Here is a 25,958-nt window from a genome sequence, read left to right on the forward strand (position 1 = left end):
TGTAATAACTGTTGCTGCAAATATTATAAGAAAGGGATAACCATTGGAAAAGGTAATTGATTCACAAAAAGTTGCACATAGAATTACCTAGCATGTCCACTGCTAGGTATTTCCAAAATATTTGAAAATATATGTTAAATGAAACAAACACTTGTAAATGAATATTTGTAGCAGCATTATTAGTAATAACCAAAAAGTGGCAACAAACCATCAGTCATGTGATGAATAGATTTTAAAAAGTCATAAATCTGTACAATGCAATACTATTTGGTCATAACAACAACAAAAAAGAATAATACATGCCATAGCATGGATGAACCTTGAAAAACTTATACTGATGAAAGAATCCGGTCATAATAGTCCACATATGGTTCAGTCCAGTTCAGTTGCTCAGTCCTGTCTGACTCTTGTGACCCCGTGAACTGCAGTACACCAGTCTTCCCTGTCCATCAGCAATTCCTGGAGCTTGCTCAGATTCATGTCCATTGGGTCGGTGATGCCACCCAACTATCTCACCCTCTCTCATCCCCTTCTTCTGCTTCAGTGTTTTCCAGCATCAGGGTCTCTTCCAAGGAGTCAGTTCTTTGCGTCACGTGGCCAAAGTATTAGAGCTTCAGCATCAGTCCTTCCAATGAATATTCAGGACTGATTTTCTTTAGGATTGACTAGTTTGATCTTTGTGCAGCCCAAGAGACTCTCAGCAGTCCTCTCCAACACCACAGTTCAAAAACATCAATTCTTGGGTGCTCAGCTTTCTTTATACTCCTACTCTCAGATCTGTACATGGCTACTGGAAAAACCATAGCTTTGACTAGATGGACATTTGTCAGTAAAGTAATGTCTCTGCTTTTTAACCTGCTGTCTAGGTTTGTCATTGCTTTCATTTCAAGGAACAAGCATCTTTTAATTGCATGACTGCAGTCATCATCTGCAGAGATTTTGAAGCCCAAGAAAATAAAGCCTGTCACTTTTCCCACTATTTCTCCATCTATTTGCCATGAAGGGATGGGTCTGGATGCCATGACTTTTGGTTTTTGAATGTTGAGCTTTAAACCAGCCTCTTCACTCTCCTCTTTCACTTTTATCAAGAGGTTCTTTTAGTTCCTCTTCACTTTCTGTCATAAGGGTGGTGTCATCTGCATATATGAGGTTACTGATATTTCTCACATATGGTGTGATTCCACTTATGGGAAAAATGTAGTCTTGGCAGCTATTTAGAGACAGAAAGTTTAGTTGCCACAGGCTGAGGAAAGGGGAAATGAGGACCTTAATAGGCAAGGAATTTCCTTTTAAGATGACAAAAATATTTTGAACTTAGGTAAGGGTGATGGTTACCCAATTCTCTGAACATATTAAAAGCTACTGAATATACTAAAACTCAACATTAAAAAAAACTAAGATCATGGTATCTGGTCCCATTACTTCATGGCAAATAGTTGGGGAAAAGTGAAAACAGTGGCAGATTTTATCTTTGTGGGCTCCAAAATCACTGCAGATGGTGATTACAGTCATGAAATTAAAAGACAGCGGCTCCTTGGCAGAAAAGCTATGACAACCTTAGAAGGCATATTAAAAAGCAGAGACTTCACTTTGCTGACAAAGTTTCTTATTGTCAAAGCTGTGATTTTTCCAATAGTATGTGATTTTTCATGTAGAGATTTTGGACCATAAAGAAGGCTGAACACCAACAAATTAATGCTTTCAAACTGTGGTGCTGGAGGAGACTCCTGAAAGTCCCTTGGACAGCAAGGAGATCAAGCCAGTCAATCCTAAAGAAAATCAGTCCTGAATATTCATTGAAAGGACTGATGCTGAAGCTGAAGCTCCAGTACTTTGATCACCTGATGTGAAGAGCCAACTCATTGGAAAATACCTGATGCTAGGAAAGATTGAATGTAGGAGGACAAGGGGGTAACAGAGGATGAGATGATTTGATGGTATTATTGACACAATGGAAATGAATATGAGCAAACTCTGGGAGATAGTGAAGGACAGAAAAGTCTGATGTGCTGCGGTCCATAGGATCTCAAATAGTTGCACATGACTTACCTACTGAACAACAGCACTGAGTTTTAATATTTAAATAGTTAAAAGAGTGGATTTAGTTTTGTGAATTTTATCACATATGCATGTTCATGCATACACACAAAAGTTTTTCTGGGCCATGGGTGAAAGTATAGGTTGTTCAGGTGTGACTTCTGTGCTGTATCTCAGGGCACTAGGGACACTCTGATAACATAGATCTTCCCTTAATTCTGTGCCAATATGCAAAGCCCCTTCCCCATAACCTGTCCTTTTTGTTTCTATTACAGTGTGCAGTACAGCATTTATTTATGTGGTTATTTCATTTCTGTCTTTACCCACAATACACAGTCTCTTCCAAGCTATCTAACACTGAGTTCTTATATTAAAATGTCAACAAGTACTCACTGAATAGAGGAATATAAAACAGGACGGGGAAAACTGCACCAAGAGATCTTCTGTAACCTTTATCCTTTTTTTTTTTTTTTTGCCAGGGGTAACATTTTGTGTAACTGTAGTACAATATTAAAATGAGAAAATTGACATTGACAGAATGCATAGGTCTTACTCTGGTTCACTAATCTTACACGCAGTCATTGTGCATGTATGGATCTACATAATTTCAGTATGTATATGTGATTTCAGTAACCACCATCACTGTTATGTTAATGAATTGGTATACTCTTGTAAAACTACATCCAACTCCCATTTCCTCAATTCTGTTAGCAAACACCCTCTTCCAACAACACAAGAGAAGACGCTACACATGGACATCATCAGATGATCAACACTGAAATCAGATTGATTATATTCTTTGCAGCCAAAGATAGAGAAGCTCTATAGAGTCAGCAAAAACAAGACTGGGAGCTGACTGTGGCTCAGATCATGAACTCCTTATTGCCAAATTCAGACTTAAACTGAAGAAAGTAGGGAAAACCAGTAGACCATTCAGGTATGACCTAAATCAAATCTCTTAACATTATACAGTGGAAGTGAGAAATAGATTTAAGGGACTAGATATGATAGACAGAGCCTGATGAACTATGGACAGAGGTTCATGACATTGTACAGGAGACAGGGATCAAGACCATCCCCATGGAAAAGAAATGCAAAAAGGCAAAATGGTTGTCTGAGGAGGTCTTACAAATAGCTGTGAAAAGAAGAGAAGCAAAGAGCAAAGGAGAAAATGAAAGATATTCCCATTTGAATGCAGAGTTCCAAAGAATAGCCAGGAGAGATAAGACAGCCTTCCTCAGCAACCAATGCAAAGAAATAGAGGAAAACAACAGAATGGGAAAGAATAGAGATCTCTTCAAGAAAATTAGACATACCAAGGGAACATTTCACAAAAAGATGGGTTTGATAAAGGACAGAAATAGTATGGACCTAACAGAAGTAGAAGATATTAAGAAGAGGTGGCAAGAATACACAGAAGAACTGTACAAAAAAGATCTTCATGACCCAGATAATCAAAATGGTGTGATCACTCACCTGGAGCCAGACATCTTGGAATGTGAAGTCAAGTGGGCCTTAGAAAGCATCGCTATGAACAAAGCTAGTGGATGTGATGGAATTCAAGTTGAGCTATTTCAAATCCTGAAAGATGATGCTGTGAAAGTGCTGCAGTCAATATGCCTGCAAATTTGGAAAACTCAGCAGTGGTCAGAGGACTGGAAAAGGTCCGTTTTCATTCTAATCCCTAAGAAAGGAAATCCCAAAGAATGCTCAAACTACCACACAATTACACTCATCTCACATGCTAGTAAAGTAATGCTCAAAATTCTCCGAGCCAGACTTCAGCAATAAGCTAACCGAGAACTTCCAGATGTTCAAGCTGGTTTTAGAAAAGGCAGAGGAACCAGAGATCAAACTGCCAATATCTGCTGGATCACTGAAAAAGCAAGAGAGTTCCAGAAAAACATCTATTTCTGCTTTATCGACTACACAAAAGCCTTCAACTGTGTGGATCATAATATACTGTGGAAAATTCTGAAAGAGGTGGGAATACCAGACCACCTGACCTGCCTCTTGAGAAACCTATGCAGGTCAGGAAGCAATAGTTAGAACTGGACATGGAACTTCAGACTAATTCCAAATAGGAAAAGGAGTAAGTCAAGGCAGTATATTGTCATCCTGCTTATATGCACAATACATCATGAGAAACGCTGGGCTGGAAGAAGCACAAGCTGGAATCAAGATTGCTGGGAGAAATATCAATAACCTCAGATATGCAGATGACACCACCCCTATGGAAGAGAGTGAAGAGGAACTATAAAGCCTCTTGATGAAAGTGAAAGAGGAGAGTGAAAAAGTTGGCTTAAAGCTCGACATTCAGAAAACTAAGATCACGGCATCTGGTCCTATATTTCATGGGAAATAGAGGGGGAGACAATGGAAACAGTATCAGACTTCATTTTTTGGGGCTCCAGAATCACTGTGGATGGTGACTGCAGCCATAAAATTAAAAGGTGCTTACTCCTTGGAAGGAAAGTTATGACCAAATTAGATAGCATATTAAAAAGCAGAGATATCACTTGCCAAAAAAGGTCCGTCTGGTCAAGATTATGGTTTTTCCAATGGTCATGTATAGATGTGAGAATTGGACTGTGAAGAAAGCTGAGCACTGAAAAATTGATGCTTTTGAACTGTGGTGCTGGAGAAGACTCTTGAGAATCCCTTGGACTGCAAGGAGATCCACCAGTCCATCCTAAAGGAGACCAGTCCTGGGTGTTCATTGGAAGGACTGATGCTGAAGCTGAAACTCCAGTACTTTGACCACCTCATGCGAAGAGTTGACTCATTGGAAAAGACTCTGACGCCGGGAGGGATTGGGGGCAGGAAGAGAATGGGGCAACAGAGGATGAGATGCCTGGATGGCATCACCGACTCGATGGGCGTGAGTTTGAGTAAACTCCGGGAGTTTGTGATGGACAGGGAGGCCTGGTGTGCTGCGATTCATGGGTTCGCAGAGTCGTACACGACTGAGCGACTGAACTGAACTGAACTGAACTGTTCTCTGACAAAACTGGTCTTCTCTTCATCTCTGTATTTTGTTCTTATTACGAGGGTATTATAAACATGGAATCAAATAGTATATAATCTTTGAGATTGACTTTTTTATTCAGCGTATGTGTCTTGCTATCCACCAAAGTTGCTGTATTAATGGTCCATTCTTTTATATCACTGCATAGTATTGCATGGTGTAGATGTGCTGTTTTTATTTACTCATTTGCAGATCAAAGAATAATTTCATTACTTCCAGCTTGCTGTTGTGATGAATAAGCTGTTTTTTTTGTGAACATAAGCTTCATTTGTCTGGAAAAAGTGTCCAGGAAGGTCCAGTTTTTTTATAGTATTGTTCCACGCATTTGAAAACAAATAAAATACTAAAGAAAAAGACCAGCTGAATGAAAAAATAAAAAGTATTTAGTGGTATTAAAAACATTTTTAGGAGGAAGACAGGCAATAAACAAGTAAATAATTTTTAAAGATAATTGCAGGTCACATTACATTCTATGAAAGAAATCATCTGGGATGCAATGGAGAAAAGACTGGGTAGTATTCTAGATAGAGCAGTCAAAGGGTAGTCTAAGGAGACACTAACTACTACTGGAACATATAAACATATCTTTTGATTAGAAGCAACTCTTTAAATGTTTCTTTAGTTAAATAATGCTGTAACTTCAAAGACTTTCATGATACAGAAAGTATATTATCAATTAACTGCCATCCATAGGAGCTATTAGCAAGGTTCTTATTTGAGATAAGTTGTACTTCAAAGCCTAAAGTCTCCCTAAGTGAAAATGTTAGTTGCTCAGTTGTTCTGACTCTTTGTGACTCCATGAACAGTAACTTGCCAGGCTCCTCTCTCCATAGGATTCTCTAGGCAAGAATCCTGGAGTGGATTTTCATTTCCTTCTCCAAGGTATCTTCCTGACCCAGGGATAGGGCCTGGGTCTCCCTTATTGGAAGCAGATTCTTTACCATCTGAGCCACCAGGGAAGTCCAGTCTATGTAGATCATACATAAAGTAAGAACACATTGGGAAAAAAATACAAAAACAAAAATGAGTTGGGGAAGATGGCAACTTTTAGAAGAGCCTGTTTACTCTCCTGTATAAGTGTAATCATGATATAAAAAGATGGAATTGTATCAGTAAACCTGTTTGAAGACAGATTGTATGCTGAGACTTTAAGATTCAAGTCATTCATTAGTCTATTGTGGAGATCTGTTTTAGAAACATGTCTTATTTTCCAAACTGTGGAGGCAATAGTAAATATTATTCTCATCCTATGATTTTGAACTTTTGGATGTAAAAAAAGTCCTTAAAGAAATAGGCTTATCATGGGTTGGGGACAGCACTTAGTTAACTTTCTGACCAAGACAGCTGAACATTTTCCTTAGCATGACTAAACTTTAGACAGTTTTCATTTTTTTCCCCTCACTATAGCACCATGACCTCCCTCTTCTTAGAGCACTTACTTTAGAAAATTTAAATTTCAGATTCTCATCTGTTCCTTGAGATATAAATCTTTTTTTTCTTCCCCCCAGTCTCTAACCAGTTTTATTTACCAGCAATGTCTTTCTCAAAGACCTGGAAGTTATCTCTTTGAAGAAAGATAGTGTCCTGGGCCTCCCTGGGGGCTCAGTGGTAGAGAATCCACCTGCCAATGTAGGAGACATGGGTTCTATCCCCGGTCTGGAATGATCCTACATGCTTCAGAGCAGCTAAGCCTGTGTGTCACAACTCTTGAGCCTGTGATCTAGAACCCCAGACCTGCAACTACAGAGACCACAGGCTGAAACTACTGAAGCCAGTGCTCCACAACAAGAGAAGCCACTGCAATGAGAAGCCCATGTACTGTAGTGAAGAGTAGACCCGTTTTCTCCACAACCAAAGATAAGCCTGTGCAGTAACAAAGACTCAGCACAGCCAAAAATAAGCAAATAAAATTAATCAAAAAAAGAAAGAGAGAGAGTGTGCCATCTAGTCTTGAGGAGAAGGCAGGAGCTGAAATTTCATGAGCACCAGTCAGCAAACACAGATAACCTAATACATTCACCCATCTCTCCACTAACATCTCTTAGCACTTTTTCACTAGCTCACTCCAGTGCTTAAAAGTTCTCCCTCAATTTGTATCAGCGGAGTTGATTTTAATCTTTCTCCCCTATTGCAATGACTTATTTTTTGCCTATTTTACTGGTCTAGTGAAATTTTTCTTTCACAGTTGCTCAAGCAATATTCTGAATATAGGATACATTTAAGTTACAATCTATTGTTTCCTAAAGTTGCTTAATACTTTCACGCTTAGTCACATAGATTACTGACTATGTGAACAGTTAAATGTTGAGCGAAGGCAGAGTCTGGACTGGAAGACTGGCATGGAAACATGTTGGAGTGTAAGTTCATGGAGATTAATAAAGGTAGAATGTCAGATATAAATACTATGACAACTCAGGAGGGGACTTGGGTACCCTGAGACTAGGTAAAGCAAGATGGAGAAAGAGTGGGCACTGCACTGCAGAAAAGAAAGCAACAGAGTGAGGAATTTTAGCAGCACAAACACCAAACAATAGATTGAGAGTGGGTATGGGGGTGGAAGAGGTAGAAGCATATGCTTTAAATAAAGAGCAAAACTTAGCTACAGTGTGTATATGGCATAGGACTCTAGCCATAAAAACTATCCCTCCTTCCCAGAGAAGTTACTGAGTCAGTCCCAGGCAACCAGAAATTATTACAGCTTGCATTTTAAGAACGAGTCCCTCCAAAGAGATATAATCCCATTAGTGAAACCTATTACCTTTCACTTATGCTTATACTTATGTTGAGATTTTTTTGTCTGAAATTATCTTCTCTGCCCTTTCGAACCTGTCTTTTACCCATTGTTTAAGATTCAAATCATAGACCCTTTCTTTATAGTGTATCTCTGAGTTATTTGTTCCTCCTTTCTGTGCTTTGTGCAACTCTTTGTTCCATATGCTTACCTTAAATATTAAAGTTGCTGGTGAGACACCTACTCTACCAGACTGTCTGTACCTTAAGGTCAAGGACCATATTTTTATCTTCCTTTGTGTCTGCAACTGATGCACAGTTCTTGACACCTAGTTTCTGCTAGTGAATGTTAAACCAAGCATGGCAAAATGGACAAGAACTAGGAAAAAAAAAAAAAAAACACTTCAGCCTAATTTTGATATTATATCTTTATCAACAAGTGAGAATGATTTCTAGCCCCCCCCCAATTTGATCGTATTAGAATAGTTTTGACTAATGAAAGGCAATCAATTGACTCTTTTTGGGAAAGGAGTGAAAAATCACCACCTTCAGAAGCTGAGCAGTTTGGTTTCATGTGCCCTCTAGATCCTGGCCTCTCTCTTACTTCCATCCTCTTTCTCACACAAGATATGGCTATATAAGCATTTGCCATAACTATAGGCCTGAATCGTTTAGTCTTAATTTTAATTTGTTAAAGAATCAATGTATTTTTCTTTGTTTTAATTTTTATTTTATATTGGCGTTTAGTTGATCACTGACTCCATGGACATGAATTTGAGCAAACTCTAGGAGTTCATGAAGAACTGAGAACTCTGGATTTCTGTAGTCTATGGCATCACAAAGAGTCGGACACAACTTAGCAACTGAACAAAAACAACAACAAATATTTGATGAACAATATTGTGTTAGTGAGAGGGTAATAGGCAGGAAGTCCAGAGGTCCCCAAGTACCAGGAAGAAATAAACTGCAAGTGGCAGACATTACTTTTCCTTCTCTACACAAAATTAAAAGAGGCTTCTTTTAATTCTGAGCTGATGACACCTGGCTCTGCCCAAGCTAACCAATGTGTTTTTCTTATGGAAATGTTTTTCTTAACCTATGTTAATGAAACCATGTATTTGCTTTGGAATTTGCCTTTCTTCAAAATGTTTCGACCTAAGACTAAGACTTTTTTTCTTTTCTCAAACCTTGGGCTGATAACGACTCAACAAACCAGTATTCCTGTCAATTGTTTTATGGCCAGGGGGGAGGGAAAAGGGGGATGGATGGCACACCTCATGCCATTCTATCTCAAAAATGCATATTGTGGGAGAGGGGCCTGGTGAAACTCCCTCAGCCTTGAGGTGTATCTTTTATCTGATTAATAGCTTTCTAACAGACATAAAATGCCTTGCTAAAAACTGGCAAAGGGGCACTCTTTCTGTCCCCTTCTGAAGTATATGCCAGATACTTTACCTATCTCTATTATTCCTTAATATAGCTTTGCTATACAAAAGCTCCAAGTAGTCAAATCTCATCTCTGACCCTGGATCAAAGTCCTCTCCTCCAGAGGTCATGAATCCCAGAGTAACACATGACTCACAGCAGCAACGTTTCATTCATTGTAGGTATACAGAAAAGTAGCCTTCTCCAAAGGTTCAAACAGGGTAAAGAATTCACCTACAATGCAGGAGATACAGGACACTTCAGTGTGATCCCTGGGTTAGGAAGATCCCCTGGAGGAGGAAATGGCAGTCCACTGCAGTATTCTTGTCTGGGAAATCTCATGGACAGAGGAGCCTGGGAATCTACAGTCTGTAAGATCACAAAGAGTAAGAAACGACTGAATACTGATGGATGGATGGATGTAGCCAAGTAATACACATTTATATACATGTATCTATTCTTTTTCATTTCTTCCCTATTTAGTTTATTACAGAATGTTAGGCAGAGTTCCTTGTGCTATGAGGTAGGTCCTTACTGGTTATCTATTTTAAATGCAGCAGTGTATACTTGTCAACTGAAACTCCCAACCTATCCCTTCTCCCAACCTTTTCCTTCCTGGTAACCATAAGCTCATTCTCTAAGTCTGTGAGTCTGTTTCTGTTTGTAAATAAGTTCATGCTCTTTGCAGCACTGTTTATAATAATCAAGGCATGAAAGCAATCTGAAGTATCCATGAACAAATGAATGGATAAAGATGTGTTACATATATTGGAGAAAGAAATGGCAACCCACTCTAGTTCTTGTCTGGGAAGCATACAGTTGAATATTCCTCAGCAATCAGAGAGAATAAAATAATGCCTTTTTCAGCAGCCGGGATGGACCCAGAGATTAAAATACTAAGTGAAGTCAGATAGAGAGAGACAAGAATCATATAGTATCACTTACATATGGAACCACATTTTTCTGTTTTTCATGATAGCTTGATCCTTCAACTAAATACCTATCTGCCTAAAATGAAGATGCAGGTACAAGTACAAAGAAAAACATTTGGCAGTGGTCCAGGCCCAAAGACAATTATGTTCTTTTTTAATTTAACTTTTATTGGAGTATGGTTGTTTTACAATGTTTTATTTATTTATTTATTTATTTATTTATTTATTTATTTTTATTTATTTATTTATTTTACAATGTTGTTTTAGTTTCTATTGTAGAGCAAAAAGAATCAGCAATGCATATACATATACCCCATCCCTTCTGGACTTCTTTCCCATTCAGTTCTCCACAGTGCTTTAGTAGAGTTCTTGTGCTATACATTATCTTCTCATTATTTATCTAAATATAGTGGCAGACTGGTTCCAAATTGGGAAAGGAGTATGTCAAGTCTGTATATGATCACCCTGCTTATTTAGCCTGTATGCAGAGTACTTCACATGAAATGCCAGGCTGGACAAAGCACAAACTGGAATTAAGAATCCCTGGAGAAATGTCAATAACCTCAGAAATGAAGATGACACCACCCTTATAGCAGAAAGTGAAGAACTAACGAACCTCTTGATAAAAGTGAAAGAGGAGAGTGAAAAAGTTGGCTTGAAACTCAACATTCAGACAACTAAGATCATGGCATCTGGTCCTATCACTTCACGGCAAATAGATGGGGAAATATTGGAAACAGTGAGAGACTTTATTTTGGGGGGCTCCAAAATGACTGCAGATGGTGACTTCAGCCATGAAATTAAAAGACACTTACTCCTTGGAAGGAAAACTATGATACCTAGACAGCATATTAAGAAAACAGAGGCATTACTTGGCCAAGAAGAAGTCCTTCCAGTCAAAACTTTGATTTTTTCCAAAAGTCATGCATGGATGGGAGAGTTGGACTATAAAGATAGCTGAGGGCCAAATAAATATTGCTTTTAAATTGTGGTGTTGGAGAATATTCTTGAGAGTCCCTTAGAGTGCAAAATGATCAAACCAGTCAATCCTAAAGGAAATAAGTCTTGAATATTCATTTGAAGGACTCATGCTAAAGTTGAAACTCTGATACTTTGGCCATATGATGCGATGAAATGACTCATTGGAAAAGACCCTGACACTGGGAAAGTTTGAAGGCAGGAGGAGAAGGGAATGACAGAAGATGAGATGGCTGGATGGCACCACTGACTCGATGGACATTCGGTTGAACAAGCCCTGGGCGTTGGTGATGGACAGGGAAGCCTGGCGTGCTGCAGTCCATGTGGTCGCAAAGAATCAGACATGACTGATTGACTAAAATGACCTATGTCCCTAATGTGGAAAGTATATACCAATGCTTGGAAAATTCACAGTTTATGATACTCAGAACTTTCAACAATTCGAATGTTTTAAGTTCCTTGTTAGTGGAGATATTTATATTTTAAGTGGAGTTCTTATATCTGAATAATGACTTTATTGGACTAGATGAACATTAGGTTTCCTTCCCAGTGTTTACATGAGACTATTTTGTTGGGTCTGAGAAATAAATCAATGTTGTAGCCACTAATAAAAATGGAATTTTATGGTGGTGTCAGTAAAAAGCAGCAACTAAAAAAAAAGAGTATTCAATTTCTTTTAGTCATTTTAAAATGAAATGATTTTCTTACTATATTAAGCTTTGTGGTAGTTGACAGTAAGAATTTCTGAGAAATGAATGTCCATGCAACCAAAAGATCTTCATGGTAATGGATGTTACTGTTTAATGAATTATTTTTTTCTTTTAGCACCACAAGAAAAGCAAGCTTCTCAGTCTTGTAAATGAAAAGTTTGTCCTCATGTTCATTTACATAAACTGAAGACAGCAAAGGCAAATGTGGTGATATGTTTTGAAAGACTTTCCACTCCAATGAGATACTGGGGACACACTCAATTTAAATTCTTGTTACAAATGCCCTAAGATCAGAACAAAGGCATAAAATGTCACTTAGTCATGTTATCTAACTAAGTGGTGCTTACATTCCATTTCCCCTCTGTTCCATCACATTCTGAACTCCTATTCACCAACCAACCGAAGCCCAGATCCTAGAGTGTATACTCAGACCTAGTACATTTTTTCAGTCTCATGTAGTATCTTTTTCCTCCATAGGACACATTTCCAAGTTCAAGCTAGCAGCCACCCACTTTATAATTTTAAAGGCCCGTTTTGTATGGACTATGGAAGCAAAATTAAGATGCCTGAGATAACTCATTTTGTTATATATTATATATGTTATTAATGTATTAATTCATCTATTTTGCAGACATATTCAGTGATGGAGAAGGAGGGCCAGGCACTCCTCACACTTATCTGCAACAAAGAATTTGTTTAGACAAGATCAAGAGCCTTCAGAGTGGTATGGCCATAGATATGATAAAAACTCTCCAGAAAGCAGGAATAGAAGAAACATACCTCAACATAATAAAAGCTATATATGACAAACCCACAGCAAACATTATCCTCAATGGTGAAAAACTGAAAGCATTTCCCCTAAAATCAGGAACAAGACAAGGGTGCCCACTCTCACCACTACTATTTAACATAGTTTTGGAAGTGTTGGCCACAGCAATCAGAGCAGGAAAAGAAATAAACAAAATCCAGATAGGAAAAGAAGAAGTGAAACCTCTCACTGTTTGCAGATGACATGATCCTCTGCATAGAAAACCATAAAGACACTACCAGAAAATTACTAGAGCTAATCAATGAATATAGTAAAGTTTCAGGATATAAAATTAACACACAGAAATCCCTTGCATTCCTATACACTAACAAAGAGAAAACAGAAAGTGAAATTAAGGAAACAATATCATTCACCATTGCAACACAAAGAATAAAATACTTAGGAGTATATCTACCTAAAGAAACAAAAGACCCATACATAGAAAACTATAAAACACTGATGAAAGATATCAAAGAGGACAAAAATAGATGGAGAAATATACCGTGTTCATGGATTGGAAGAATCAATATTGTGAAAATGAGTATACTACCCAAAGCAATCTATAGATTCAATGCAATCCCTATCAAGCTACCAACGGTATTCTTCACAGAACTAGAACAAATAATTTCACTATTTGTATGGAAATACAAAAAACCTCGAATAGCCAAAGCAATCTGGAGAAAGAAGAATGGAACTGGAAGAATCAACCTGCCTGACTTCAGGCTCTACTACAAAGCCACAGTCATCAAGACAGTATGGTACTGGCATAAAGACAGACATATCAATCAATGGAACAAAATAGAAAGCCCAGAGATAAACACACATAACTATGGACACCTTATCTTCTACAAAGGAGGCAAGAATATACAACAGAAAAAAAGACAACCTCTTTAACAAGTGGTGCTGGGAAAACTGGTCAACCACTTGTAAAAGAATGAAACTAGAACACTCTCTAACACCATACACAAAAATAAACTCAATGGATTAAAGATCTAAATGTAAGACCAAAAACTATAAAAGTCCTAGAAGAGAACATAGGCAAAACACTCACTGACATAAATCACAGCAAGATCCTCTATGACTCCCCTCCAAGAATATTGGAAATAAAATAAAAAATAAACAAATGGGACCTAATTAAACTTAAAGGCAACAACAAAGGAAACTATAAGCAAGGTGAAAAAACAGCTTTCAGAATGGGAGAATATAATAGCAAATGAAGAAACAAACAAAGGATTAATCTTAAATATATACAAGCATCTCCTGCAGCTCAATTCCAGAAAAATAAATGACCCAATCAAAAAATAGGCCAAAGATCTAAACAGACATTTCTCCAAAGAAGACATACAGATGGCTAACAAACACATGAAAAGATGCTCAACATCACTCATTATCAGAGAAATGCAAATCAAAACCTCAATGAGGTACCATTACACGCAAGTCAGAATGGCTGCTATACAATGGCTGCTAAACAACAAATGCTGGAGAGGGTGTGGAGAAAAGAGAATCCACTTACACTGTTTGTGGGAATGCAAACTAGTACAGCCGCTATGGAGAACAGTGTGGAGGTTTCTTTAAAAACTGGAATTAGAACTGCCATATGACCCAGCAATCCCACTCCTGGGCATACACACTGAGGAAACCAGATCTGAAAGAGACATGTGCACCCCAATGTTCATTGCAGCACTGTTTATAATAGCCAGGACATGGAAGCAACCTAGATGCCCACCAGCAGACGAATGGATAAGAAAGTTGTGGTACATATACACAATGGAATATTACTCAGCCATTAAAAAGAATACATTTGAATCAGTTCTAATGAGATTTATAGAACTGGAGCCCATCATACAGAATGAAGTAAGCCAGAAAGAAAAACACCAATACAGTATACTAACGCATATATATGGAATTTAGAAAGATGATAACGATAACCCTATATGCAAGGCAGAGAAAGAGACACAGATGTACAGAAGAGAATTTTGGACTCTGTAGGAGAAGGCGAGGGTGGGATGATCTGAGAGAACAGCATCAAAATATGTATATTATCAAGAGTGAAACAGATCACCAGTCCAGGTTGGATACATGAGACAAGTGCTCGGGGCTGATGCACTGGGATGATCCAGAGGGATGGGATGGAGAGGAGGTGGGAGGGTGGTTTGGGATGGGGAATACATGTAAATTCATGACTGATTAATGTCAACGTATGGCAAAAACCACTGCAATATTGTAAAGTAATTAGTCTCCAACTAATAAAAATAAATGGAAAATAATAAATAAATAAATAAATAAATAAATAAATAAACTCCACAGTGGCCGCCTGAAGCTCTCTCACTGACCCTGTGCCTTCAAGTCAGTTCTCTAAGAGCCAAAGTTCTAGGCAGAAGCATCAGATTGGCTACTTTTAGGTCATATGTCCATGCTCTGACTGCCGGAGGAGTAGAGAGAAGTATCTGCACCTCCATCCGTTTTTGTGAAAAAGAAATCAGGCTGTGTCCCACCTGCCTTTGGATTCCTTCCAAATAAGAATGTTAGGAAGATGGTCAGCGAAACAACAAATACCCACTACAGAAGCTCTGGATGGGTGCTTACAGAGGAGCAGGGTCAATTCACTCAGTTATATAGGATATTGGGATGAGACAGTGAAGAAGCAGTGATCCAGTGCCGGTGGGAGAAATTTTACTCTGAGAGACACTCACCGGTAGAAAAAATTAAGTATGAAATTAGAATGGAAATTTTCAGACATGCAAAATCTCAAAATATCTCATGTTTTACATCCTTTTAAGAAGCTTCTTGGACATGTACTACACCAAACAAGGAAATAAGCCAAGAAAAATAAAGGAAAACCAACCAGGAAGCAATGAATCCAAGGTAAAAGAGCTGTGTGAAGAATTCTTAGGATGAGGGTGAAGGAATCCCCCACATCACAGCTGAGCAACAGACCCAGACAGCCACCAGCTTCTAGTGGAGCAGGAGGACAGAGGACTCTGGGGAGTGGGACACGTATAGGAATGTGGATATGTGCATGGAGATATTTGGGGATACATTAGTGATAGATGCATAAAAAAACAAAGTAAATGAAAAATAAGCTAATTACTAACTCCAAATAAGGCATAAAATTCTACAAGGAATGTAATATAATGTCTACTATAATTCAATTGTAAATATTATAATTATAATAATGCAAACACTGAATTTTGATCTAATAAGAAATTGTGATAAAATCAGATTCTGGGATTTCCTTCAAAATAGTGTGAGATGATGGGAAGAATATGTGGAGTATGGATAGGGCATGACCAGTTATAGTTTAATGGTTGTTGAGATTGGGTAACAGATATATGAGGGTTCGTTATACAATGTCCCTTCTGTGGGTAGTTGAAAATTCTGTGTAATAAAATGCTTTGAAAATGAAAAAAAGAAAAAAAAAAGAATTTGTTTATCTTTCTAAGTGATATGGGGCTTCCCCAGTGGCTCAGTGGGTAAACAATCCACTTGCAATGCAGGAGACACAGGAGGCTCCAGTTTGATCCCTGGGTAGAGAAGATCCCCTGGAGGAGGGCATGGCAACACACTCCAGTATTTTTGCCTGGAGAATCCCATGGACAGAGGAGCCTGGCAGGCTACAGTTCACAAGGTTGCAAAGAGTCAGACAAGACTGAAGTGACTTAGCATGCACACATGCTAGTCAATATGGTTCTGAAGTTGACCTTTTGAGAATGCAAGATTTACTTCAAAACCTTGGGTACTCTGTGGTTGTTAAAGAGAATCTCACAGCTCTAGAAATGGACCAGGAGAGTGGAACAGGCTTCCTTCCCTCCTAAGCAGTTTTGAACATCTTCCTTAACAGGTGTAAGCACAAAATACATGTTATATAATTCATATTTGCCCCAGAATTGATCCCCTGAATTTTAGCCTCCTTCTGTGCAGACTCAGAGGAAATACTTAGAGCTACACTATATAGTATTTCACTAAATACGTTGGATCTTCTAAAGTTCTCAGTCTGAAAGTCATCTATTACTTGGTGCTCTGGGCCCTGAAATTTATTGATATCTACAGAATGAGTTTTTGAGACTTTCATACTTTCAATACCTTGTGTATAAAAGTAAAGTCAAGTGTGCAGAGCAACAACAACAACAACAACAAAAACCTGCACACACACATATAGACGTAAAGAAAAAATTGTGATTCTCGTCCTCCCAAAAGTATCCCAGATGGCTTTAGACAAACCTTTTTAAAGCTAACATTCTCCTATTCCATGATGAAGGAATTTGTTATATTTCTAATTTTTTGTCAAAATTCTCTTTCTTTCTCTGCCTCTGTCTCCTTTTTCTTGCTCTCTTTTCTATCTTTTTTTCTTTTTTAATGAAAACGTACAGGAACTCCAACTTGTAAAACAGATGAAAGCAAAGTTCTATTTGAGATACTTCATCTCCTTTGCCCCTCATTTACTCCATCTCCCAACATCTTCCTAACTGTAAAGTTCTATTGGAAACCATTGAGCTAGATACTATGTAAAATCTCTACTAACTTTAGTATTTTACACATTTTCTATTTGTCAGTATATAATTTCACTTATAATCCAATTCAGTCTACATCATCTTATTCTTTAGTGCCTATTCCTTTTTGTGAACATCATCTAGTATTTTAGTGTACACTATAAAAGAAGAGTTCCTCAATAGTAATTCTGGAGTCTATTTCAGGAAACAGATACAGCACTAGGGAATTTGCTGCTCAGCAAGAACACCAATCCTCAGATAGCATATTCCTGGCATTTATGTCACTTTGGAGTTCTGAATGAAATTTGTGGGACAAAGCACACAGAAAAAGAGCCAGATATTCTTCATGATTGGAGAAGGAAATGGCAACCCTTTCCAGTACTCTTGCCTGGAAAATCCCATGGACGGAGGAGCCTGTTAGTCTGCAGTCCATGGGGTCGCTGAGAGTCAGACACGACTGAGCGATTTCCCTTTCAATTTTCACTTTTGTGCACTGGAGAAGGAAACGGCAACTCACTCTAGTGTTCTTGCCTGGAGAATCCCAGGGACGGGGGAGTCTGGTGGGCTGCAGTCTATGGGGTCGCACAGAGTCGGACACAACTGAAGCGACCTGGCAGCAGAAGAATTCTTCATGATAATACCATCTTCCAAATTTTCAACAGCAATCACTACCAGAGTCTAAAAGACAAACCCAAGGTCCTCATCATGCAGGCCTGCTGAGGCAATGTGTCTGAATTCAAGAAACTTGGGGAGTGGTTGTGTAGGTTTTTCTATTAGTCTGGTGTCTAGCCTTCATTTCCCCAAGGATGGGAAGAGAAAAACATTTCAGTACTACTCTTGGGTCCAGTCCAGAAAGAAACTTTATTAAACCCGTACCATTTTTTTTCTTTCCTTCTTCCTCTTTTTTAAAGAAGTGATAAGTAACCTAGAATAATGAGGACTATTCCAATCATTTCGGACTTGGTTAGCAACACTGTCAATCTAAACTTAAGTGATCTATGCGTTGTTCCCAGTTAGTGAGGCAGATTTTCCTTTCTCCAGTGGCTCAGTGGTGAAGAATCCACCTACCAATACAGGAGACACAGGAGACAGTGGGTTTGGGAAGATCCCTCGGTTGGGAAGATCACCTAGAGGAGGAAAGGAGGATATAACAACCCACTCCAGTATTCTTGCCTGGAGAATCCCGTGACAGAGAAGCCTGTTGGTCTACAGTCCATGAAGTTGCAAAGAGTTGGACACGGCTGAGCAACTAAACAACAACAACAAGATATTTGCATTTTTAGTAAATGCCATGTTAAAATATATTTTAGCAAAAGTATAACCACAAAAGCAATTTTCTGTGTGTTTGTGTGTGTTAATATTAATATGACATCTTTTATAAGATGTGGATGTCTCTTTCAGAAGGTGCTGGGTGTTTGGGTGACTGACACAGGAAAAAGACTCTGCGTATAAGTATGACCAGTTCTTGCAATATTCCATCTGGGATGCTGCTATTAAAAAAAGCTGTGTGTCAAAGAAATTCATTGCTTTCAAATCTTTGCCTCCATGTAAATATATAGGCAACCTATTAGTTTCTGGATCTTGGGCTTGGTTATGATAATATCTTATCACTTAGAACATTTATTTCCTAATTAATGACGTACTTAAATGGAGAAGATTTTTAAATATTGAGATTTTCATAATAAGAAACCTGTAAATATTGATACTGGGGGAAATTTAGAAAATAATCAGGACTAAGGTGAGGATGCAGATTTAAAATAGTCGCAAATAGACTGTGTGAAAAATAAGAGGTTATTTTTAAGGTTATTTTTAGATGTAACAATGACACAGAATTGTATCATCTCAGATTTGGTCCACCTGATGATCTACTAACAACTAAATGAGCCAACCAGTAAAACTGCAAGGCTTACTCAACACACGCTAATAACCTTTTGATCTGTTATTTGAATTTAATCTTAGGTTAATATTTACGTGCCTGACTTCATGAACATGTAACCTGGGACTGAAAACCCTTCTTTCGTAGGAAATTCATTAAAAAGCTAATTTATATAAGTTATAAATGATAAAGTGTAGTAATTTCAAATTTTAATGTGCATGGAAATCATTGAAAATCTCATTAAAATGTAGATTCCTGATTTGGTATGTCTGGATCAGAGTCTGAGGTGCTTTATTTATTTATTTTAAGTTTCATGGTGATGCCAGAGCTGTTGGTTCATGGTGATATGTGAACAGGAAGGAATTAGAGGAACTTCTGAGTCTACTTGGGGAAATAGGAAGAAGGCTATGCAGGAAACATCCACTCCACCACTGGAATAGTTCTACTTCTTTTTGTTCTACATATTTGAATTTTAATAATATTTTATATGAAAGAAGACCTCTGTGCTTTTAGCTAAAAAGCAAGTTTAAAAAGTATATACAGTCTGATACATACTCTGAGAGTGTTTAATTGAAGAAATAAGGTGTAATATGTGAAGAAATAAAGAGCAATATGTGAAATTTATGCATCAACATGTTTTATATGTAACTATGCCCTGATACTGTATTAGGTGCAGACATGATAACTGAACATTATAGAGTATATGGTTAGGCCAGAAAGACAGATTTAATTGAGGGAAAATATCCATTATATTTAACATAAATAAATAATAATTGTCAACTGAGATGAGTACTTTAAAGGAGAACATTGTGCTCACATTTGGAAGTTGAAGGAGTGAACAATGATAAGAACATGAAAAACAAAATTGAATGGATTCACTTATGTCATAGGATTTTAAAATGGAGGGGAGAGACTATTAAGAACGTAAATCTTATACACATCCTCACCAGTTGAAACATGAACTGTTGAGCTGGACCAAACTGCAAATATTACAAATATTTGAGTAACTCTATGAGAATAACTGCTATTGCTCCAGCAAAGGACATTTGCTGAGTAATAGCATTGGCAAACAATCATGTTCAGCCAAAACTAGCTTTCTGCCTGCAACAACAATCAAAATTATTTGTAAGCAAATTATGTAGACACTCCCTTTTTTGTCTTTAAAAACTTCTGATTTTGATCCTTAGTGGGAAACTATTTGATTGTTGTTCGATTGCCAAGTCATGTCTGACTCTGTGACCCCCTCGAAACATACCAGGCTTCCTTGTCTTTCACTTCCTCCCAGAGCTTGTTCAAATTCATGTCCATTGAGGCAGTGATGCCATCCAACCACCTCATCCTCTGTCATCCCTTTCTGCCCCTGCCCTCAATCTTTCCCAGCATTGGGATCTTTTCCAATTAGTTGGTTCTTCACATCAGGTGGCCAAAGTATTGACGTTTCAGCTTCAGTATAATTCCTTCCAATGAATATTCAGGGTTGATTTGCTTTATTCATCTGGATTCATTCTGGATTCATTCCTGAATTCATCTCCTTGTAGTCCAAGGGACTCTCAAGAGTCTTTCAGCACCACAGTTTGAAAGTATCAATTCTTTGGCACTCAGTCTTCTTTATGGTCCAACTCTCATATCCATACTTGATTACTGGGGAAAAAAAAATGCAGCTTTGACTATATGGATCTTTGCAGTTTCTACTTTAAAAAAAAAAAAAAATCATGATTATATAGTGGAGGTGACATATAGATTCAAGGGATTAGATCTGGTAAGCAGAGTGCCTGAAGAACTAACGACAGAGACAGAGGTTTGTAATATTGTACAGGAATACCAAACTATCCCAAAGGCCCCGGAGTGGGGGGTGGGGGTGGGGGGTGCGGGGAATGCAAAAAGACAAAGTCTGAGGAGGCTTTACAAATAACTGAGGAAAGAAGAGAAGTGAAAAGCAAGGGGCAAAGGGAAAGAAGCAACCAACTGAAAGCAGAGATCCAGAGAACAGCAAGGACAGGTTAGAAACTCTTCTTTAATGAGCAACGCAAAGAAGTAAATGGAAAAAATAGAATGTGAAAAACTAGAGATCTCCTCAAGAAAATTGAAGATGTCACTGGAACATTTCATTCAAGGATGAGCATGATAAAGGACAGAAACCATAAAGACCTAACAGAAACACAGAAGAGATTAAGAAGAGGTGGCAAGAATATGCTAAAGAACTATACCAAATAATAATAATAACAGTAATAGCGATAAGTCTTAATGACTGGGATAACCATTATGGTTTGGACACTTACCTAGAGCCAGACATCCTATAGTATGAAGTCACTTGGGCCTTAGGAAGCATTATTGCAAAGAAAGCTAGGTAGATGATGTAATCCCAATTAAAATCCTAAAAGATGATGCTGCTGAAATGCTGCACTCAATGTGTCAGCAAATTTGGAAAATTTGTGGCCACGGGGCTAGAAAATGTCAGTTTTCATTCCAATCTCAAAGAAGGACAATGCCAAAAATGGTCAAACTAGCATACAATTGTGCATATTTCACATGCTGGTAAGGATATGCTCAAAATTCTTCTAGCTAGGCTTCAGCAGTATGTGAACCAAGAACTTCCAGAGTTACAAGCTGAGTTTAGAAAGGGCAGAGGGACAATATTTGGATTTCTACCCTAATCTTTGTACCCTGAATAGCACAACTTTGATCCAAAATAAATGCTTCTGCTTTATTTTTCCTCTTAACAGTTTTAGATTGCCAAGGGTAAGAGAGGAATATTCCAGAAAGGGAAAAAAAGACAAAAAAAAAAAAAAATGCCATTGTACAAGAAGGACTTGAGAAAGAAATGAGGTTAAGAAAGGAGAACAAGCAAGGTTAAAGCACAGAACCAGGTGCTAGTAATCAGAGGGAATTTGAAGAAGAACAAAAGAGTCACAGAATTTGAGACCTTTTATGTTAGTGAAGGTTATGTTAGGTCTTTTATACTAATCTATTTTACTACTAATTTTCCTTTGTACTTTTAATAATTTTACCTTATATTATTTCATTTCTTGTGCCGAGTCATGTCCCATGACTTTCTTTGCAGTCCCATAGACTATAGCCCCCCAAGATATTCTGTCCATGGAATTTTCCAGGCAAGAATACTGGAGTGGGTGGCCACTTCCTACTCCAGATGATTTTCTTGACCCAGGGATCAAACCTGAATCTTTTGTGTCTCCTGCATTGGCAGGCTGAATCTTTACCACTAGTGAAATCTGTGAAGTCCAGAAAGGATATGATCTTTTATACTAACATATTTTATTACTAATTTTACTTTATATTATTACTAATTTCACTTTATACTATTACTAATTTCACTTTATACTGTTTCATTACTTAAGTGAACTTAAAGCAATGAAATGATAAGATTTTCTTGCTTTTTTTTTTCTTTTTAAAAGTTTTGCTAAAATACAGTTGATTTACGATGTTATGTTAGTTTCAAGTAAAGAGCAAAGCGATTCTTTCTTTATATTTTGTTTCATTGTAGGTTATTTCAAGAATTTGGCCATAGTTTCCTCTGCTATATAGCAGATCCTTGTTGGTTATCTACTCATATATAGTAGTATATATTTTAATCCCAAAGTTTAAGGTATTCCTTCTCCTTCCCCATTTAACCATAGGTTTGTTTTCTATGTCTATAAGTCTATTTCTATTTTGTAAATAAGTTCACTTATATTCTTTTTTTTTTTTAGGGTCCACATATCAAAATCATGATATTTGTCTTTGACTTACTTCACTTAGTGTGATTATCTCTAGGTCCATTTATGTTGCTCCAAATGGTATTATCTCATTGTTTTTAATGTCTGAATAGTATTTCATTCTGTACGCATACACACAGTAGATGTTCTTTATCCATTTATCTGTCATTGTATACTTACATAGCTTCCATGCCTTGGCTATTGTAAATAGTTCTGCTATGAACATTGGGGCATATATATCTTGTTGGATTATGTTTTCTTTGATCTATGCCTAGAAGCGATATTGCTGGATCATATGGAAACTCTGTTTTTAGATTTTAAAGGACTTCCATACTGTTTTCCATGGTGACTAAACCAATTTATATCCCCACCAATAGTGTAGGAGAGTTGTCATTTCTTCCACACCATCTCCAGCATTTATTATTTGTAGACTTGATGTTGACCATTCTGACTGGTTGAGGTGCTATCTAATTACAGTTTTGATTTGCATTTCTCTAGTAATTAGCTATGCTGAGCATCTTCTCATATGCCTTCTGGGCATCTGTATGTCTCTTTTAAAATGATCACTCTGAGAATTTTGTGAAGAATGAATTACAGTACAATAAGTGTATATGTAGGGAGATAATTAAAATACTATTGCAGTACTACAAGCCATAGTTGATAAACATAGTCTTGGGATGAGATAAGTGGTTGGATCCAGGAAATAATTACCATATAAAATTAATATGGCCTATTAGTTTAGTACGTCTGCTGCAAATGAAGTGATGATTGAAGTGACTCAAGTTTGCAAGTGGACAATTCTGGTATATTCATTAAAGTGAGAATCCTGAAAGAAATTTTGAGGTGTCTTTGGCATATTTCAAGATGAAATGAAGAGTGGAGAGTTACACAACTATATATTTCAGAGGAGAGAACTACGCTAGAATTTTGGGAAATGCTAGCCTAAATATGATACTTAATATTCTAAAAAATGGACAAGCTTATCTAGTAACAGAAATAATGAGAATAAATCCTAAAGCTAAAGTTTGGGGAAAAAAAAACCACCCCTAGAGTTCAATATCTGAGACAGAAATATTAGTCAGCAAATTACATTCAGAAAGTATGGTCAGGGAATAAGAAAACTAGGAGCATATGTTGTCAGAGTTACAAAGAAATAATTTGTTGGAGTTATCAATATTTTCTGATGTAAATGGGAGACCAGATAAAAGGTGAGGGCTGATAAATGGCCATTAGACTTCATTAACTGGAGGTCATGGATAACCTTAGGGAAAGTCATTTGGTAAAATTGGTGTGGGAAAGAGAAGGCAGATAAGAGTGAGCAGACTAGGAGGAAATAATGTTAACTAGAGATAAATTGGATAAATTTAGCTACAAAAAAAGGAGGGAAAATAGGAAAGTAGTTGTAAATATAGTGATAATAAAGACAATATTAGCTTTTTTATGATAGAAAATTGACCACATTGCAATCATAAAAAGAGGTAGCAATTCAAGATAATTCACTCAGTAAAACAGTAACTACAAAAAAATATAGTGTAAAAATAGTATGGATGAAGAGGAGGCTCAGAATCAAGGACTATCAAGATCTGTTTTCTTTTTTCTATTATACAATAAGTGCTTAAATGGTTTATGTTATTTTCTACTACCTGCAATCCTAGAGCCCATAATGTTGATCCTGCCTAGTAAGAAAGTTAAGGGAAATTATAATTGAGGATCAATGATGATTTCTCTGGGCCTGTTATTGAAACATCTCAACAATATCCAGATTTGACCTCCCTCCTTTCTGTAAAGCACCAAAATCAAACTTTGTTCAAAAGCTATGACTCTTAAGAGTCTTGTACATTTATATGGTAGCTGAATCACCCATTATTTTAAAACCTTTGTTTTCAGATAATGTGTCTTGGAGATGTGACACAAATGTTCCTCTCTTTATTTGCTAACCTATCTATTACTTCAAAGAATATTCTTGGTGTCATCATCTGAAAGAGATTTTTTGAAAGGTAGGGATCTTATCTTTTTTTCAATTTTATGCTTTATAAAACTTTGTAGAACCATTTGCAAACCTTTTTCTCTGAACCCTGAAACTCTTAAGTCATCTTAGTGCTCCTTCCTATACTCCAAGTTTATTTAAGAGAAAGTTTTTGAAGCACACTACATTGAACAAGAGTGAGCTTCTCAGATTCTAATAACCTTGTTTATTCAAAGAGTGTTTCTGAAAGCATCATTTTATTTGTGTCTGTACTATCTCCAAAGAAAAGCTAAAAATCTCTTCAATTTATACTATCTGACAACACATTTAATAAAAACTATATACTGTATACTCATTCACTCCTGAAAAGAAGTCTGGATTTTCCTTTTAGAAATTTTCCAAAAGATTTCTTTATTATTTTAGGTTCAACATTCATTTGATACTCCAAATGTACTGACCCAGATGCCTGTGATTGAAAAAGGATCCAAGACACGATATTTCTATCTCTTCTCTGGGAGTTAAAATCATGCAAATTGTCTCAGGTAAATGTATCCAAGAAGTGGATTTGGGCGCACCCTCTGATCAGAGTCTATACAAAAAGTCTGGATAGAATTGAGAACAATGACAGAGTGGTGCGGCCCAGTAGTCACTGAGATTCACCTTACCTGCCTTTTCTTACTGGCCTCTAGTTGTGAAACTGTGGTTTTATGCTACTTTGGCCATAGTATAATGACTGCACATGAAATGAAAAGTCCAATGGTAGCCCACTAGAAAACATTTCAGTCCTCATTTCTCTCAAGGATGTACTCAGTGAGAATAAAATACATAGTTCTGATCCAGGCACCTAACCAAATAATTGCCTGCTGTGTAGAGCAGGTGTTTGGCTTTCTCAGTAAGAAGTCAGTTTTGCTGGGTCATATCCCTTCTCTGTTTGTGATGAGGGTGGCCTGGATCATGGTATCAAATGTTACTGTTAGTTCTATGCTGAGGCAAAGAAGCCCTAGTGTAGATCTTCCTGGTTGGGGATGGCAGGTCCATAGCCCTTAGGTGAAGATACACCTCACAGTAGAGATAAGTTCTACTTATGTCTTATCTCCAAGAGCCCAATTACTCATGTTTTCTCTGTTTTTTTTTTTTTTTCCAGAAAAACAGAGGTATTATCATTTCTATGAATTTACTATTTAAAAAGGTCAACTTTTGATCAAGAATATTTTTGAATAAACTTCCCAAATGCTCACTCTCCAAGAACACCAGGGAAAAATCAC

General features: G+C 37.3%; 1 pseudogene; it reads left to right on the forward strand.

Annotated features, from left to right (window-relative positions):
• Nucleotides 1-25,215, forward strand: part of LOC110141472 (inactive caspase-12-like) — a 74,920-nt pseudogene extending 49,705 nt beyond the window's left edge.
• Nucleotides 25,216-25,958: the final 743 nt, after the last annotated feature.

Source organism: Odocoileus virginianus, chromosome 10, assembly GCF_023699985.2.
Source record: "Odocoileus virginianus isolate 20LAN1187 ecotype Illinois chromosome 10, Ovbor_1.2, whole genome shotgun sequence".
Taxonomy (NCBI): domain Eukaryota; kingdom Metazoa; phylum Chordata; class Mammalia; order Artiodactyla; family Cervidae; genus Odocoileus; species Odocoileus virginianus.